The following is a 17,137-nucleotide window of genomic DNA, read 5'->3' as shown; positions in this document are numbered from 1 at the left end:
AGTTGTGTACAAGTGCACATACATAAGAACACATGCTCTCGTGTGCCTCTGCTGTGTGTACGGTTGTGCCGTCTCGGTGTTTAGCCCCTAAATGATGAACACCCTGGTAGTACCAGTTGGCAGATGGGGACCCCCCGGCCCTGTCTTTGAGTGGGGTAGCATGCAGGCGACTGCTTCGGAGGAGGCTCGACAGGCTCTACACCAGCGCATCATAGGGGCCCTCTAACCTCTCTGTCGTCTCTGAGGGGCCCTACCACCGCTCCATGGTGGCCTTTTCCAGTTGAGGGGGCACGCGGTCCCTGCCCCCGGGACCCTGCTCCTCTCCCTGGCATGCGGTGACAAAGAGGGCAGGAGGAGTCAGCGGATACGAGGGTTCACCTGGACAGGACGGAGAGGAGCAACATGCCGAGCTACATCGTCCCGCTTCGCAAGCTGACATGATAAGAGCTGTTCCTGAGAGCCACTTTGACCCGTTTTCCCTTTATGAGGAGGAGATAATCCTTGCCTACTGAAACGCGTTTGATGCTGAAGTGTGTAACACCTTCAGCGCCACATTACAAATGAATCCTGTCATTGCGGAGCTACAGATGAGCAATTTCTCCTTGCTTTGATTCTGTCTTTTATATGTTTTTGCTCAAAGTCGTGCACTTTTATGCTTCCACCTCTCCATAAACACGTGTATGACAAGTTTATAATTGTAGCTCCAAATCGGCGTGTTGGTGTGTGCCACATGGAGGCAGGGGAGGCCGTAATTGGCATTCCTACCTCTGTGTGCCAGCCGGCTCTCTCTCCCCTCGTCAGAGTGAGAGTTGACAAAGAGAGCGCCAAGCGTTTCCAATCCCACATCCCTCACTTTTTTTTTTCTTCGCGGCCTGTGACGAGAAGAAGGCGAGATGTGTGTGTGTGTGTGTGTGTTTTGGATTAGTGTCTTGCTGCACAATAAATCTTTGTTAAACAAATGCAAAGCAGATGGCACCGTGGTGTCTCCACCGTGAGGAGAGAAAGAAAGAGAGAAGGAGAGAGAGAAAAGGAGAAAGAAAGAGGGAAAAAAAAAAAACACACGCCTACTCCTTATTCTCATCCTCCACAGACACACTGATCACGCACATTACACAGACGGTGACTGTGTTGAGCTGCAACACACTTAATCCTGAAGCAGAAACCAAAGGTGGTGAATGCTGACGGACACCCAAACACATTCTGTTCATGAGAGGGAACATTTTGTTTATCAGCAGCGACTGTCAGCGTGCCCGTTGATATTAATGACAGAGACGACATTTCCAGCCCCATGCAAAAGACATGACCAGGCCAAGGCACCGTATTAGAGCAAGGTAAGGGAAGGTAGAGGACTCCGTTATGTCTCTTCCTTTTCATGTGGAAGTGGCCTTTTCTGCATGAGGCCGGCCGCGCTCTGCCCCGGCTGTCGCTGATAGTTATGGATCCTTTTCAGGCAGCTTGCATGTTCCCTGACACAAAAGAACGAGGAGACCCCTGGGCCATATTGCGCACAGGAGCGGCATTACAAGATGGCCGGAGACGGTCGCGTGGTGAGACTGATTTGCTCGTCAGGAAGCGACACGGGGCGAAATCCGGTGACCATTGTCCAGATCAGACAAGTCTCACAGACAGCGGGAGGGCTGCTGTTGGATTCAGGGCAAATACAAAAATTCCTCTGTTTATACTTCTCGATGAGTTGTTTATTTTTTTCTGCTCATTATAATATTCAACCTGACATCATGTCCAGTCGGCCCTGTGCAACCCCTGAGAGGAATCATGGGATACACATTTAAAAATAAGAATAACAGAGAACACAATCATAATTATGATGATAGGTGACAGTGCTACTGAGCCAGACATCATTGCAAATGACAGTGGCCTGTGTGTTTATATCTATATGCAGCCGCATAATACTACACAAAGTGGAAATGTGCTCCTTTGAATTACCACAACTATTGCTCACAAATATGAGACTTCGACTGATCTTAACTACTCTACTTTGTACGTCCATATTTTACCTTCATTGACTGTGGATTGTGATTAATGAACTTATTATGCAGCACACACCAGGGACCGGATTATTTACATATATTCAGCAAGTAGCCAGTCTAATGGAAAGAGCCATTACCCATGCTGATGATGATCCTCACATCAAGGTGCTGTTCTCTTCCTCTCAAAAAGCTGAGACTGGTTCGTGGCATATATTTTTAGACTCCGTGTCTGACTGGGAGGCCGGATTGAACTGTGTATTTCAGCAGCGCAGTCTTCACTCCTTTCATCTCGCCTGAAAATGGAGGGAAAGCATCACTTAACACTGCAGCTTACCACACAATTACCTGAGTACCTGTTCTCGCTACAATTACAAGCCCAAGACAAATAATTAGTCTGACAAATGACTGCTGGGCACATCGCCCTTGTTGTGGTTGAGCTGTGTAATTTGGAGCCCCAGCTCTGAATGCTGGAACTGTGGCGGTAATTAGCGATAGGCGATGTAACGTTACACCCGCAGAGTGTGTGTGTGCGTGAACGTGTGTGTGTGTGTGTGTGTGTGTGTGTGTACTCGGTGAGTTCACGTGTCACCGCGGCCTCGGCTGCAATCATAAGCTTCAGAACCTGGAGTCTGGGTTGTGGGAATCTCTGCATGTCGGCCCTGATCTCCCAGTCAGTGACACAGCAGCAGCCCACCTGCCAGCCTGTCAAGTCTCCTCCCCGGCGAGGGGCTGACACCATATTGCCAATGCCGCGGATTGAACGGCGATCTTTTTTTTTTTTTAACAATTCCTCCCTTCACTCCATCTGCCATCATCTGTGGTCTGTCTGCACGTCGCGGCGCATGTATCTGCTCCTTCCTACCTTCCTCCCTTCATTCACTCAGTCCCAGTTGTCACAGCTGACAGCGGCTTGTCAAATGTTCCCGCAGCTGCAGGTTCATCCATCATTAAACGGCTGAGGAGAATTGAAATCATCTCTATCAGAGCCCTCCGGTAGTGTTGGCGCCTTTGGAGACGCGGGTCTGCACACTGCGAGGCCTCACTTGTAGGAGGCATCATTTCTTCTACATCTGTCAGATTTGAGTAAAAGGTTACATGGTTAGAGCAGAGAAGAAGACTCGCGCTGGCAAATTCAGGATGATAGAGTAAAGTCACAAAAGTAATTTCAAGTGTCTGCTGCGATACGTCAAGTCTTGCTTTCTTTCCCACTGAAGTGTGCCGCCACGTCTTCGCACAGTATCCACGCGCACGCACATATGGCTCAGCCCTTTTATTATAAATATGTACAAACACAAACAAACAGTCACCCCCCGACACACACATGTTTTTAGGCTCCCACGGGGGCCTCTTTAAGTACATTGGTTCTCAGACGTAAATGGATCGCAGGTGTTTTCTTCCACACGAGGGAGGAGCTCTTGCAGGAACAGAGACGTGACCTCTCTATAGGGATTAAGTGCAGATAAATCCGGGGTGTGTTCCCTGCCCGGTCCCGACAGCCTCAGAAGCCTCGTGTGACTCCCCTCAGTGAGTCGCGGTGGCCCTGGAGCCGGGAGCACACACCAGGCAGGCGCACCTCCACCCTGGAGGCCAGCACTCGCTCACGCACAGACACACACACATACACACTGCAGCACAGGTGCAGAGCCAAGCAAAACAAAAATATTCCTAATTAGGTTATTTTTTAATCTATGGAGGCACGGAGCCTAATTACTACAAGGTGTAAATAGAGCCGTTTCCATATTTACCACTCATGAAATAACAGGATGCTAAGGTAAAACAAAAGGGGAGGATCAGGGAAATGTTAAACACAACACTGAAAGAAAAAAAAAAAACTCAGATGAGAATTAACAAACAAAGCCCTGCGTTATTCTTATCATGCTATCTGATCAATCTATTTTTGTTCCTCAACAGCTCTAATCTCCTCTCCCACTCCCTCCCATGTTGCGCCGAGAAACATTTTTGCACTTCAGAGATAAAAATCACAGTCTTCTCATCCACTCCTCTTCTTTTGTCTCCATTTCACACAACAAAGAGATAACACACCCACGTGTGACAAGTCCACCCACATCCATCAAACTTTGCCTCAAATCCGCCAGCAACAGAAAACAAAAGGATGACTCTCTCATCAGAGAGTGGGCCAGAGAGCATCGATCACTCCCAGAGAGGCTAAGCAGCCAGAGACTGAGCAGTATGGAAATGTACACACTCGTTTTGCATTTTACATTGACAGTAAGCCACGTTCCTCCATTTGTAGCTGTTGTTTTACATTAGTCTGAACATTTTACCATTGTGTAATCTTAATGCAGCAAACCACTAGGATTTGTCCTGGTTTTGGTTTGTTAGTGTCATTTCGTAAGATGTGTTTCAAAAAATATCATTTCAATCGAACGGTGTGGCCTCTATCCAACACTGGGACGGCTTCCTGTGGATGAAGTTTGTGTATTTGTAGATGGAGCCCTTCACATTATCTGATGAGCCACAGCTGCTGCCGCTGCAGACTATACCAGCTCTTCTTCTGTTTCTGCTCCGTCTCCCTCCGGAGCGAACCTCTGCTCATTCTGCCACGGACGAAAAACAGAAAACCCCCTTTTGCACCACAGAGTTTTTCCTGGGAAACAAATAAGTGACAGTGGGAATTTGTCATGGGAAATGTAAAAGCCTTCAGGAATTGGAAATGATTGGTGGATTGACTGACAGCAGAAAAGATGACTGAATGTATTTGACCACAGTTGATTGTAAAAGTACAGCTGATTCCTTTACACTGCTTTACACCAAAGACATAGTCCAATAGCTCCCAGTTTAACATCTAAAGGTATTCAAATGAAGGTATTTGCTTAAAATGACCACTGCACACAGATCTGTATGTCCACTGTAACTAGTTTTAATTATCTTAATAAACATTATGATGGAAACTATTAATCGGCTACATATTTCGAAATGAGAAGTAATCTTTGGCAGCGACAACTCCACAAACGCCTCTTGTGTTTTTCGTCGATTAATGAAAATCAACGTTCCTGTGCAAGATGATCAATGGACTAATTAAATAATTACTTTGGAAAACAAAGTCTTATTCAACAGCCTGAATGCATCTGCTGAATTGCACATTAAACCTGATCAGTAAAAACAGACCGGCCCCAAATGTCACCTGTCCCGGAGTTGACTTAGCTGCATCACTTTTTTGCGTTGCTGTTGCTTTCATGTCACTTTTGACATGGTAAAGTCAAAAGTGACTTTAACACATCTAAGGGTGGGGCCCCCCACCCTTAGCGCCATTGTTTTACAGATTTGTGGATTCAATTAATCTAAAATCAAAAAGTTCAAACAACACACATGCTGCGCATTATGAAAACATGCAGCCCAATACACGATTTATAAAACTGTGAGGTAACATGATGTGGATATGATCTAATGTTAATGTTGCTATCTGAAGGACTTAATAGGTTCCTGTGTAAACAATCTTCAACCACATGTTTATCGTTTTTTTAAACAAAATGTTTCACCATATCGAAATTTCCATTCTCCTTCATTTTACTGATGGAGGCAGAAATGTTAAAAACTCTACAACTCAAAAATCAAACCAAAACTACAGATACCATAAGATGAAGGTCAGAAAAACTCACAAGTAAACCAGGAATTCACCGATCCAACAGACGGACTGTAAAACGGGTGGTACTTTTTTATTTCTATAAAAACAGCCGCACTATTACATGAATCGCACAGTTAAGGGCAAATGACGAGCACGGCGAAACAAAAACACTAATGTTGCTCAACAGATGAGGTGCCAGGAACAGGATACAACAGAAGACAAGAAGGAAAAAGGTCAAGGCAAACCGGACCAGAGATTTAAAATGTTCATCACAATCACAGCTTGCCATCAGCTATTAAGCGTCCGGCAGCGGACAGCCACACAAATCCAGGCCTGACTGCCTCTCACAAAACCTCCTTATCTCACCTGTCCACCTGTCCCGCTCACTCGTCCATCTTCCACCCGCCGACCGCCGTGATTGCATCTTTAGTGTTACTACCCGAGCGACAGCTCTGCTGCAAAAGCAACATAAAGTCGACCATTAAAAAAAAGTGTATTTATTATTTCTGAGACACAAGGAGACAGCAAAGAGGATTGCCTCTTTCTCTGGCCATGTAGGGGTACAGTGATGGAGATGGGGGTGAAATCATCAGTTCATCAGCGCTCGGAGGTGGTAATGTGGCGGGAGGGAGGCCTTCCGAAATCGGAGTTTATTCACATATTGTCTGGCTGCTTTATAATAAAACTGGTGAATGTTGTGTGCATGTGTATGTTTCAGAAAAAGTAATTTGTATCTGAATCAAGTTATGAGGTGAATAGAAAAACTAGACTTTTACATTTTTAATGAATGAATTGGTCCCCAAAGGCATAGTGATATATATAATCAGAATATATAAGGAAATAATATTAGGATGTTTCTTTATATTTCTAAGTAGTACAGACGTATTAACAAGAGGATGAGCTTAAACTACTATATTTATATAAATTTATTTGTATTAACAGGCAGGCAGTATTTTAAAGTTACATTCAGCTAAATCTAATACAAACTGCTTTTTATAGAAATGAAGAAATAATATATGTTAAATGCATTGTAACTACCATTGTTATTAATGTCTCTTTTGTTTGGCTTCAGGGCTTCAGTGCTGCAAAATCCATTCACAGAATGTGATGCAAACATATGGGCAAATCAATAAATATATATTTATAGGAACACTATATGCTGTATCTATATGTTAATGTGTTATGTTATCTATAATTGGCCAACAAGGGATTTTCTGTGTTAAAATACAAAGCTCCTCTTCACACAGAACAACAGTTCAGAGCTCCACAGCCCCGACACTGTGCGTTTTTCCCTTTCTATAAAACTGACTGTATCTGTGTTGTCTTGTTTGGGGCCGGGGGCGTAAAGGGCTCTAAAGTCAACGGGTGTCGTGCTACTTCCACCAGGCAGCCACCCGTCTCTGAAGCCAACATGCGTCACACTTATTGACGGAGGAAGTCCCACGTGTTTCTGCAGACAGCCCTGTCCACCCGCGCTTCCCCTTCGCTGTGCGGAGATCCATCCCTACAGAACGAGGTCAAGCCTGCATAATGACCCTGACGAGTCAAGATTCGCTGGATTAGAATATTTCAAACAGTTTGCAGGGCTCCCGTTTTGACAACAAATATCCCCGAGCCAGCCCGTGATGGTCATTTCCTGGCTGCTTCTGACATCGCAAAAACAATGTGTTGATTTGGTTTTCACGTTCAGCCGCTCGTCGCGTCCACATGGCTTATGCAGAGAGATATGTCATTCTGGGGTTAGGCTAATTTCAGCCGGGCCATTTTAGATGATGTCAGTGAGCGCAGGAGAAAATGGAGCTGACCTCTCATGCCCCACGCTGCTATGCTGCGTTAGACTTGCTGCTCACCAAATTTGGTAAATCTGCCGCGTTTATTTCCCCCGATGTCCACTTCATTACGGCGCGTCTCGGATATCGGGAGCACCGCCCCATGACAGATCGCCGGCCTCCTTTCCTCCTCCACCAGCGCAGCAGTGCCGTCCTGCTCTTTTAATGCAAAGCGATGGGAGGCAATGTAAGCTGTGGTTCTAAAATAAAACACATCGCTTCCTCTGTCAGTCTCCTCTTCAGGAAACATTTTGTGAAAATGTCGGCCAAATCTGCCTTGTCTTTGGCTGTAATTATCCACCCTATACTATAACCAGGCCTCTGCCTCTCTCTTCTTACATTGTGCCTCTTTTGTGTTTCGCTTTTCTCATCTGTTTTTTTGTTCCCCTTTCTGTCTTTTGATTCCAGCGGATTGAAGAAGAACAGGCCTGATTGTCTCGCCTGAGGTAAGATTTCATAGGTTTACATATCAAAGTCTATAAATAGATAAGAGCTTTTGAAAGGAAAGTGAGCAGAGAGAGGGAGGAAGGTGTGTGTGTGTGTGTGTGTGTGTGTGTGTGTGTGTGTGTGTGTGTGTGCACGCATGTTGATTTGTGCCTCAGAGTCTGTTTGTATGTCTCCATGTGTGTGTGTGTGTGTGTGTGTGTGTGTGTGTGTGTGTGTGTGTGTGTGTGTGTGTGTGTGTGTGTGGGGAGACAGAGAGGCTTTCCCAATTGCATACACAGCGAAAAGAGCCTCCACCAAAACAAAAGGGATTATGGCGTTTCAAGGGTGTTGTGTTTGCTGTGTTTATTCACATAGCTCATGGGGCTGCACAGGACCGGCAATGAATGTCAATGTCAGGGAGTGAAAACGCTGCAACACAAGATAAATATGACGAACAATAAACACAGATTAAGGCTGAATATGTCACGCTACATCATGCGCAGATCCCAAGTCTCATGACATTAAATAACCCTGGAAAGTGTTGACATGATCATGTTAAAAACGGTGATGGTTGTTTGCCCGGAGCGCACTGCCAGGGACGAGACGTTATTCATATGGATAGTTACGCAAATTCAGGTGTCACACCTGCTTAATCCAGTGCCGGATGTAGCAGTGGCAGTGCAACATGGAGTGGACCATATTAGCAATATCACAACTGTCCAGAGGAGAGCGGAGATGGAGGAGCCGAGTGCTGTAGTTGATGGAGGCGCTTTGAATTAACTAATTAGGCTGGAGTGTGTGTTGTGCAGCAGGTGCACTCCGTAATGCAGGTGCAGCAATACTCACTATTAATGTGCAGGAAGAACAATATCTACGCAATCAAAACGATGCCTCAGCAAACACACTCCTACCTTTACATCTCTCTGAAAAAAGTTGGGCAGGCAAAGCGGTGTCTGAAAGATAAAGCCTAATGTGCGCAATATTGCAACGTGTTAGTTAACAACTATGGCCTTAACTTTAAGTTAACCGATTGCTTTTCCTTTCCCCCCCTTTTTTTGTATTTCCACATCTAATTACACTTTCATTCATCAATGTTGATTAATAGGTCCTGTGGCACGCCTGCCTCATTTTACTCTCAATTAAGCTGGTTGATGCATGTTCTCATCAAGCAAGATGCATTGGCCTGGTTTACTTGAGGCGCTATTAGTGGACACTGTAATTAGTATCCCAGCACATAGAACTTCCCCCACCTCCTGAGCCCCTCTCCCCAAGCTGCCATCCATGGCCTCTTTTAATGCCTTCCAAATAATGAAGATAACAGAATAGATGAGGGACGAGCAGTCCGGCCCACGTTAATCATCTTCCTCTCTGCTGTTTTTTTTCTCCTCCTTCTTCTTCTACTTCTTCTTCTTCTTCTTCTTCTTCTGTCTTTTTTTAGCGGGGGGGAATTATGGCTTGTAAAATCACCAAACTCTCAATGTCTTGACAGACCTCTTTTGTGTGGCGAGCGCTCCAGCTCCTCCCCGCGTTTTCCTTATCAGTGGGGAGATGTATGTCTTTATCACATTTCACACTCAAACGGGAACAGCCAGGCTGATATATTTGCCAGTTACTAAATGTGGGGCTTTATCGAAAATATCAGTCTAAGTTGTGCACATTAGCCCTCACGCTCTTTGAGAAGCCACTTTAAAAGAGCGCTGATTACACGCTTGTTGCTGTCGTGATACCAGCTCCGGCGCTGCAGCCCCTTTCTCTCGCTCAGCCAGCTTTCCCAGAGCGCTCTTCTGCCTTTGATTCCCTGCACTTCAAGAGATTTCTCTGAGGAGGGCTCTGGGGGCCTCAGCAAAGAGCCTGGCTGGGCAGGCAGAGACTAAAGGATGGGTGAAAGATGGAAAGAGATGGAGAGAGATGGAGATAGAGGCAGCAGGGGTAATAAAGCCAAGAGAAAGCAGATAGAAAGAAGAGTGGCTGCATTACTGCCGTGCGGCCACGTCTCGTCCCAATGTCTGCGCAGACGGCTCCCATGGGCCCCTGCGCCGAGCTTGTAAGTGCTAATTGGGCCTGTTAGGGTCAGCAATTAGCCGGCTGCTATTGAAGGATCGTGACAGCCAGGCCTTTCACAGCCCTGTCATTCTTTTAGGGCAGAGAGAGAGAGAGAAAGAGCAGAACAGAACATGGACAAGGCTGACGCTCGGACGACCGACAGACAAGCAGCAGAGAAAGATAAACCAACGGCATGTCCCACAATGCAGTGTGCTGCGTGGGAGGGGGAAGGGACAAATATGAGGCAACATGGCTCTTATTGACTTCAGTCAGAACTGAAAGGACTGATGCAACTCTCTCCTGCTACAAATAATGCATCAACTAGCACTTTTCTCTTCCTGTGCAAAATGAATAAAGTTTGGACGCGAAGTTCTCGGTTGGTGTGATGTGTTGCAGTTTGAGTTGCTGTGTTTGTTGTCTGACTGGTATTACACTTACTCATACTTCTCTCATTGTTTCATTGTGGAGTGTAAAGGAGGTTACTTACCACGATGGAGTTTATGTGAGGACGGAGAAAAACACTTTGATATTTTTAGAATATAAATGATTCCTTCTTAGGCAGTTTCAGGGCTGCTTTCTATTTACCAACACTCTTTGTTAGCACCACTTTATCGACGCTGTCTCGCACCAACTTGGGTGTAGCGACTGTTCAGCGTTGATGTCTTGAAGCAAAGCTAATGACAGATTTGAACAGGGATGTTGGCTGCCGTTCAATATCAGGAAGATGTTAATCACACTTACCTTCTGTTCTTTCGTCAAAACTAAACGAGGTAAAAGTTTCCACTCAAGATACAGTGACAGTGAAATTGTCTTTTCTTGATTAAAAGTGGATAAAGGAAAATAAAACCTCGGAATGTGAGTGAACGTATCTGTGGGCAAAGGTGTAAGTGGGTGTCAGTCGCTGGAAACAGGCGGTAAACTGCCCGACAATCACTGCAGCCATGCAGACACTGACGAGGCACCCAAATGAATATGACAGGGGGTCATTAGCGGATTTGGCCTCTTGCAACCACAGCTGTCTCTTATTGTAAGGGCGGTTTCCGGTTTGTGTGGGTGTGTCTGAGACTTAGGAGGGAGCATCTGCTGCAGGGTTACAACCTCCATGGCTTGTGTGGCAGAACACACGAGCCACTGAGATCTCCTTGTCTTTATTTCCTTTATGTGATTTTTACAAAAAGTCCTTTAAATGTGCCAGTGTTAGTCTATCGGCTAATGTCCAAATGCAAAGTACAAAATCTGTGAAACATTCGATGTTTCACAGCATGACAACAGATACCAACCAAATCAGGAAAAGCAAGAGAAAATGTCTTATTAACTACATTCAGCAGACGTTTGCCATGTAGAGCAGCATTTAGCAACAAGAAACAGAAAAATGAAATGTTAAAAATAAGGTATTTATTAAGATTAATCAGTTAATTTTAATAGATTATGGATGGTTATTATTATTTGATTTAATAATCCGTTTTCAGGTTTCATTTATTAAATTTGAAGGAAAAAACAGCAGCACAAAACATTTTCAGCTGTGATCCTAACCCATAATAAACCCCCAAAAATGATATTAATAATCAAAGACAAATACTCAATAAAACAATTAATAATAATAATCATAATTATTATAATTATTATATAACATTGTTTGATTTAATAACATATTGATAATAATTTGAAATACATTGCAGGGTTGCATTATGACACTTAAAGGGAGCAACTGACAATCACCAACTGTAAATGTTCAGCCATGCAGCAATCCTATTATTGACTCTATATATCATTACAGGTGCTGATTGGTGTTAACAATTGTAATAATTACGACAGGTAGTAAAAAACTGAACCACTACAAATCTGCATTACACCCGTCTCATTGGAGCTGCACAGCACTGAGGTGATGGAGATCAGATTTTTAATAGGAGTCCAATGAAGTCATATTAATGAATCAGGTTTTGCCTGCACTGCACCACTGAAGAATAACATTAGAATAATGTCATTTTATAAAAGCAATAAGCCACTCGATGCAGTGCTTTGCAGTGATTTCAGAACAGCTCAGAGGCTTTAACTGTGCTTCACTTCATGCATAACAGCTCCTCTCAGCTGCTCTAAATTCACTGTAAAGCGCTGCCTCTCATTGCTTATAGCTCACATCAAACAGGACCTTTTACCACAAATAGCAAACTAGGAGCAACGCAGAGTGGTGGGTATAGAAGAGTCAGTGAGGTTACTGTATATTTGTTCCACAAGTGGCTCTCAAATGGTATCTTTGCATTTACTCTATATAATGAGCGCATATTTGTGTTAAAGAGCAGGGAAGTGGACAAACGTGTTTCAGCCTGAAGCAGCGACACTGTGCTTCTTTATGGCTTTCATTTTATTTTACTTTCCTTGTCTTTCTCTCCTGCCCTGTGTGTGTGTGTGTGTGTGTGTGTGTGTGTGTGTGTGTGTGTGTGTGTGTGCACGCATGTGCGTCTGCCTGTCTGTGTGTGTCTGTCTGTGTGACGGTTGGGGACTTGTTGTGCTGTGAGAGAGTGATGGGTTAGGCAAGATGACAGGCTGGCACAGGGGGCAAGCAGGACGGCGACTGAACATGCACGGATCTGGGGAGAGGTGTCAGTCCTGCCGCCAGCCAAGCAGAAACACACAGGAACACTTAGGAAAAGGTGATTCAAAAAGACAGTGGAGATATTCCTGAGAGCTGAAGGAAGCAGATAAATGCGGCACAGATCTTCTTTTACTCTATAAAGAAATACAATTAAATGTAATAATCTTATTCTTCCTTTGTCTTATTGATTAAGGAGGGGGTTATTAATTTATGAAACTAACATAAGTTGCCACCCAAAAGCTACCAAATTAAGATATTTAAGTGGGAACAAATTCAGGACATTATGTTTTGATAGCATCCAAACATTCCTAGGAGTGTTAGTTTGACCTTTGCCCTCCTGAATAATAACGAAAACAAGAGTGAATGTGTTCCGACTGAGGCCACGGTCTTGTTAAATGCGATCTCCATCCACAAGCAGTAGAAAGAAGACATAGCAGCTGTTCAAATTCATAGGTGATGAATCGTGCTGCAGGCTCCCAGCCATCATTTTTCAAGAAAGAAAAAAAAAAAAAACGTCCTCACGGTCACAGTCCATTTTTTACATAAAACAGCATGAGGGGTTTTTAAAGAGAGATGCCCCACTTGTAGTCTTTCTTAGTCATGGCTAAAGAGCGATTTTGCTTCAGCTCCATCGTTCACATGGAGCGAGGGGGAGGGGGGAAATTAATCAAAGCTGAAGAGTGATTTTTTTTTTTCACGCGGCTCCCTCGGAGAATAAACATCAATAAACATTACTTAATACCCTACAACACAACCCCGCAGGGTCCCATTTAATTTCACTGGTGGAGAACGCCTAAAGTGCTACTGTTTTACACCAAATTACATACTCTGAAAGTTTGAAGAGGCAGCGAGTTTTCACCACCCTTGAGAAAGAAATTAAATTAGCTCAAATAAAACTGTAGGGGGAAAAAAAAATGGCGTACAGTAAACGCAGCGATTTGTCCTTAAAAGTTCACTTTGACACCTAAGTTGTTATTAGGCAGTTGAATTTATTACATTTAAAGAAAAAAAACAGAGAAAGTCCAAGTTAGTACGGAAAGGAATTCAATTATCCATCAATGCTGTGACACACACAACTCTGCTTCACTTTGTTTTTCTCCTCAGCATTTCCAGCGGCCGCTCAGCGCTCACGTCACTTTGAGCTGTGGCGCACGGCGGCTGCGTGGCGACAGCCATCACAACACTTCACATTGTACTTTTCATAACGCACTTTTTAAGGAACCACTTGGACTCTGAATGAATTACAGTGCAATAAACTGACGCTTTACTGATGTGATCGTTTTGTTTAAAGAAAAGTGTAAATGCGTGACGTGGGATGTGAGGTGCTCTGCTTCTATATATATATATCTTTTTTTGTTTTGGTACATTTTCATTTAAACACGCTGGTCAAAGGCCAGAGAACGAGCGTCATTCACTGTCAGCATGACATGCACTCATGTGGCCACTTGATATGTCGGCTCCGAAACGGGCATTTCACAGGTGCGTAGTTGTTCAGGTGCTGTCAGTTCTAAACTGAGATTAACGCAGTTTGACCTCGTGTCAAACATGAAATTAGCTCATCACAATTCGGAACGTTTCTCAAAGAGGCTCATGAGAAGACACACAGGCGCCTCAACATGAAAGTCCTGACTTGAGTGAAACGGTGTGATCATCACACAACAGATTTTCTCCACATGTATGAAATGTCAGTCAGAGCTGTCACAAACCATAGCTCATTTGTTTTTCTTTAATCACCCATTTTTGCAATGACAGTGATGGAGAGATGCCTTGAAATCTTATTTGGGAATATGAAAGAAGGTAGATCACTTTTCTTCGTACAGTAAAAGTGAGAGAAAAACCCAGGAAACTTCATTGTCATGTGTATAGATTTCATCACGGGTGTTCCCTTTATATTGAACGGCATTAAATCAGAATGGCATTAAGTAGAGTATGAACCTCCACCAAGGCCCAACTGTTGCTGTAAAGGTCCAGTGTATAAAATCCAGGTGAAAGGGATCTATTGGCATAAAATGAATTGTAAAATAATCCCACTGATGTTTTTACTTGTGTGTTTCATCTAAATAATACGAATTGTTGTTTCGCTTACTCTAGAATAGGCCCTTTCTATTTAATCTCTCTACGGAGGCCGGTTACCTTTTGAGTTTTTATGACGACTGAAGGCTTCCACAGGTTCTCTTTCATGTGTGGGAGGGGAGGGTGAGGTGAGGGGTGATCAGCTGCAACATGCAACCTCACCACTGAATCTCACACACTGAACCTTTAAAATCAATCTAGCTGCACCAAGATGGACGCAACTAAGTCGTTTGACATGAACAAACTAAGTCGTTTGACATGAACTCCAGAGGATGTGCAAACTTTCTTTTTGTTTACAGCACGTCGACAGCGGCCCTTCGTCGATGTCTCATGCATGGCTCCTCCTATTCATCCTGAGATATTTGAATTCTTTTAGTTTATTTCAGTTTTGTGTCTGTTGTGTGTTAGAAACACCATCAATACATCCACTCGCTCGCTGTAAGTTCCTTCGTTGTATCTCCTGTTTTTTTCTAACATGGACTCATTCAGACAGAGTTTTTACTTGCGGGCTGGTGGAAGAAACTCTGGTGAATGTCGGGAGCCTCTTACTCTGACATTTACGTTTTCACATACAGCCCGACAAGAAAATGTCAGGAAATTATTTGTCTGAAAGCAACTTTATAGAAATCAGTTAAATATGCCGATTCTTTTCCATAAAGATCCATTAATTTAAATTTTTCATTTAATTTAAAATCCATTAAATTCGTATTTAAAGAAAAATCCTGTTGTTAAAGAAAGCAACAAAAAAAAGAAATCCGCCCCATGATCTGGATCTGCATCGAAATGTTATGGGTCCTCCCCTTACCCACGTTTTGAGGTAATCAGTCCAGTAGTTTTTGTGTAATCCTGCTAACGAACCGATGAAAACACAACCTCCTTGGTGGAGCTAATGGTGTGACATGATTTCACTTGCCTGACCAGATAATGATATTCTCACAGAAATGTTATTGAGAGGAGCAGGTCACAAAGTTTGGGCTGCAAATGATATCAGATGTAGAGACTTTACCCGATTTCCTGCAGAGTTCCTCAAAGTTTAGTTCCCCAAAAAAGCCCTCATTATAACAGCAGGCTGGTTTGAGTTTGTGTACTGAGAAACATCCCAGACTTCCACAACCAAAAACACTGTGCAATACGTCGAAAATAAATGGTCAACTGATGCCAGTATTTATCGCTGCTGTGGTAACACACTATCATTGTAAAATAACAGACGGAGCAGCAACACAGAATTCTGATCCAGATTCGCCAACGAGCTGCCACAACCTGTGTCGAATTTCAGACGGCGACATCGTGATGGGGTTAAAGATGTGAGCACCTGATTGGTGTCTTTTTTTTCTCCCAGATGTGGAACACCTGTGATCTGGCTGTCCGTCCCTCCGTCCGTCCATCCATCGTTCCCACAATCCCTGGAGGGAGGGAGGGCAGTGTAAAGTACAAGCGGCACTGGCGGACACCCAAGGCAATGATATCTGATCCGCCTCCCGCATCCCAGCACAGGCAGAAAGATGATGAAGACACACACACACACACACACACACACACACACACACACACACACACACACAAAATATGTCACATCCCAGCCCTCAAAACAGGGAGAATGAGTGTAAGAGATCAGAGCTGTGTTTTCTGTTACCGCTGCTCCTCCCTCTTCTATTTTGATTCAAGAGCTGAGCCACTTTACTGGAGATATGGGGGGGAGAAAATAATAAGGCCTTAACAGAGATGAAGCCTTTAGCCACATGGCTGTTATTGGAGAATATTCTCAATGATCACATAGAGTTAAACATGCTTCCAAAGTTTAAAATGTCCTGTAGCTGTGTGCCCGCTGTCATTATACTGGACTGTATTACAGTTAGTCTACATTTTGCTTTGTGATCTGATTTGACTGGTTATGTATTATGTCCTATCATCATTAAAGAGCCTGGTCTTTCAGTTTAACAGCAGGACTTATTGATTTCATGTTCAGATTTTCTAATGCTGTCAATGAAAACCCAGCGCATGCACTCAAATAGCCCCTGCTTGTGCTTAGTTTTTCTCTACATTTGCTCAAACTCTTCACTTGCACTATGATAATTTCTTGCTTGAACAAATGTCCTGCGTCCTACAGCTACTTTAACCGGGTGCACTCCCGCCCTCCATGGCTTTATTTGCACACTCAGCTAACTCTACCCACAAGAGGGTGGGACAGTTTCATTTGTCTACACTACACCTGGAATTCCTGGTTACGAAAGTTTGACTTGTTGGGCAAAAAAAAAAAAAATCAAATACATTGAGTGCAAGCGCACAGTTTGAGCACAATCAGAGCAAATCTAAGCTCAGGCGCCGGCTATTTGAGTGCAAGCACAAGATTTTGAGTGAAAGCATTACAAAACCTCTCCCTGAGTCAGTCCGTGGTCCCCACCTCCTTCAAGGCATCCATCATTGCTCCAGTCCGGGAAAAAAAACTGTGGCCTCCTGCTTAAATGACTACCGCCCTGTCGCACTGACATCAGTCATCATGAAGCGCTTCGGACTAGTCAAAACCCACATCTGCTCCTCCCTGTCTGACATCCTGGACCCTCTTCAGTTTGCCTACAGACTGAAGAGATCAACAGACGAC

The 17,137-nt window shown here is 44.0% G+C and overlaps 1 long non-coding RNA gene across 1 annotated transcript; it reads left to right on the top strand.

The window, feature by feature from the left end:
* The first annotated feature begins 1,248 nt into the window (after window positions 1-1,248).
* On the top strand, window positions 1,249-16,112 carry LOC117776959. The gene is made up of 3 exons (XR_004616522.1): window positions 1,249-1,331; window positions 7,812-7,849; window positions 15,878-16,112. It is a non-coding gene; the product is annotated as an uncharacterized LOC117776959 (long non-coding RNA).
* The last annotated feature ends 1,025 nt before the right edge of the window (window positions 16,113-17,137 follow it).

Source organism: Hippoglossus hippoglossus, chromosome 16 (assembly GCF_009819705.1).
Source record: "Hippoglossus hippoglossus isolate fHipHip1 chromosome 16, fHipHip1.pri, whole genome shotgun sequence".
Classification (NCBI taxonomy): domain Eukaryota; kingdom Metazoa; phylum Chordata; class Actinopteri; order Pleuronectiformes; family Pleuronectidae; genus Hippoglossus; species Hippoglossus hippoglossus.
The sequence above is the reverse complement of the archived record's forward strand: the minus strand, read 5'-3'. Positions and strand labels throughout refer to the sequence as shown.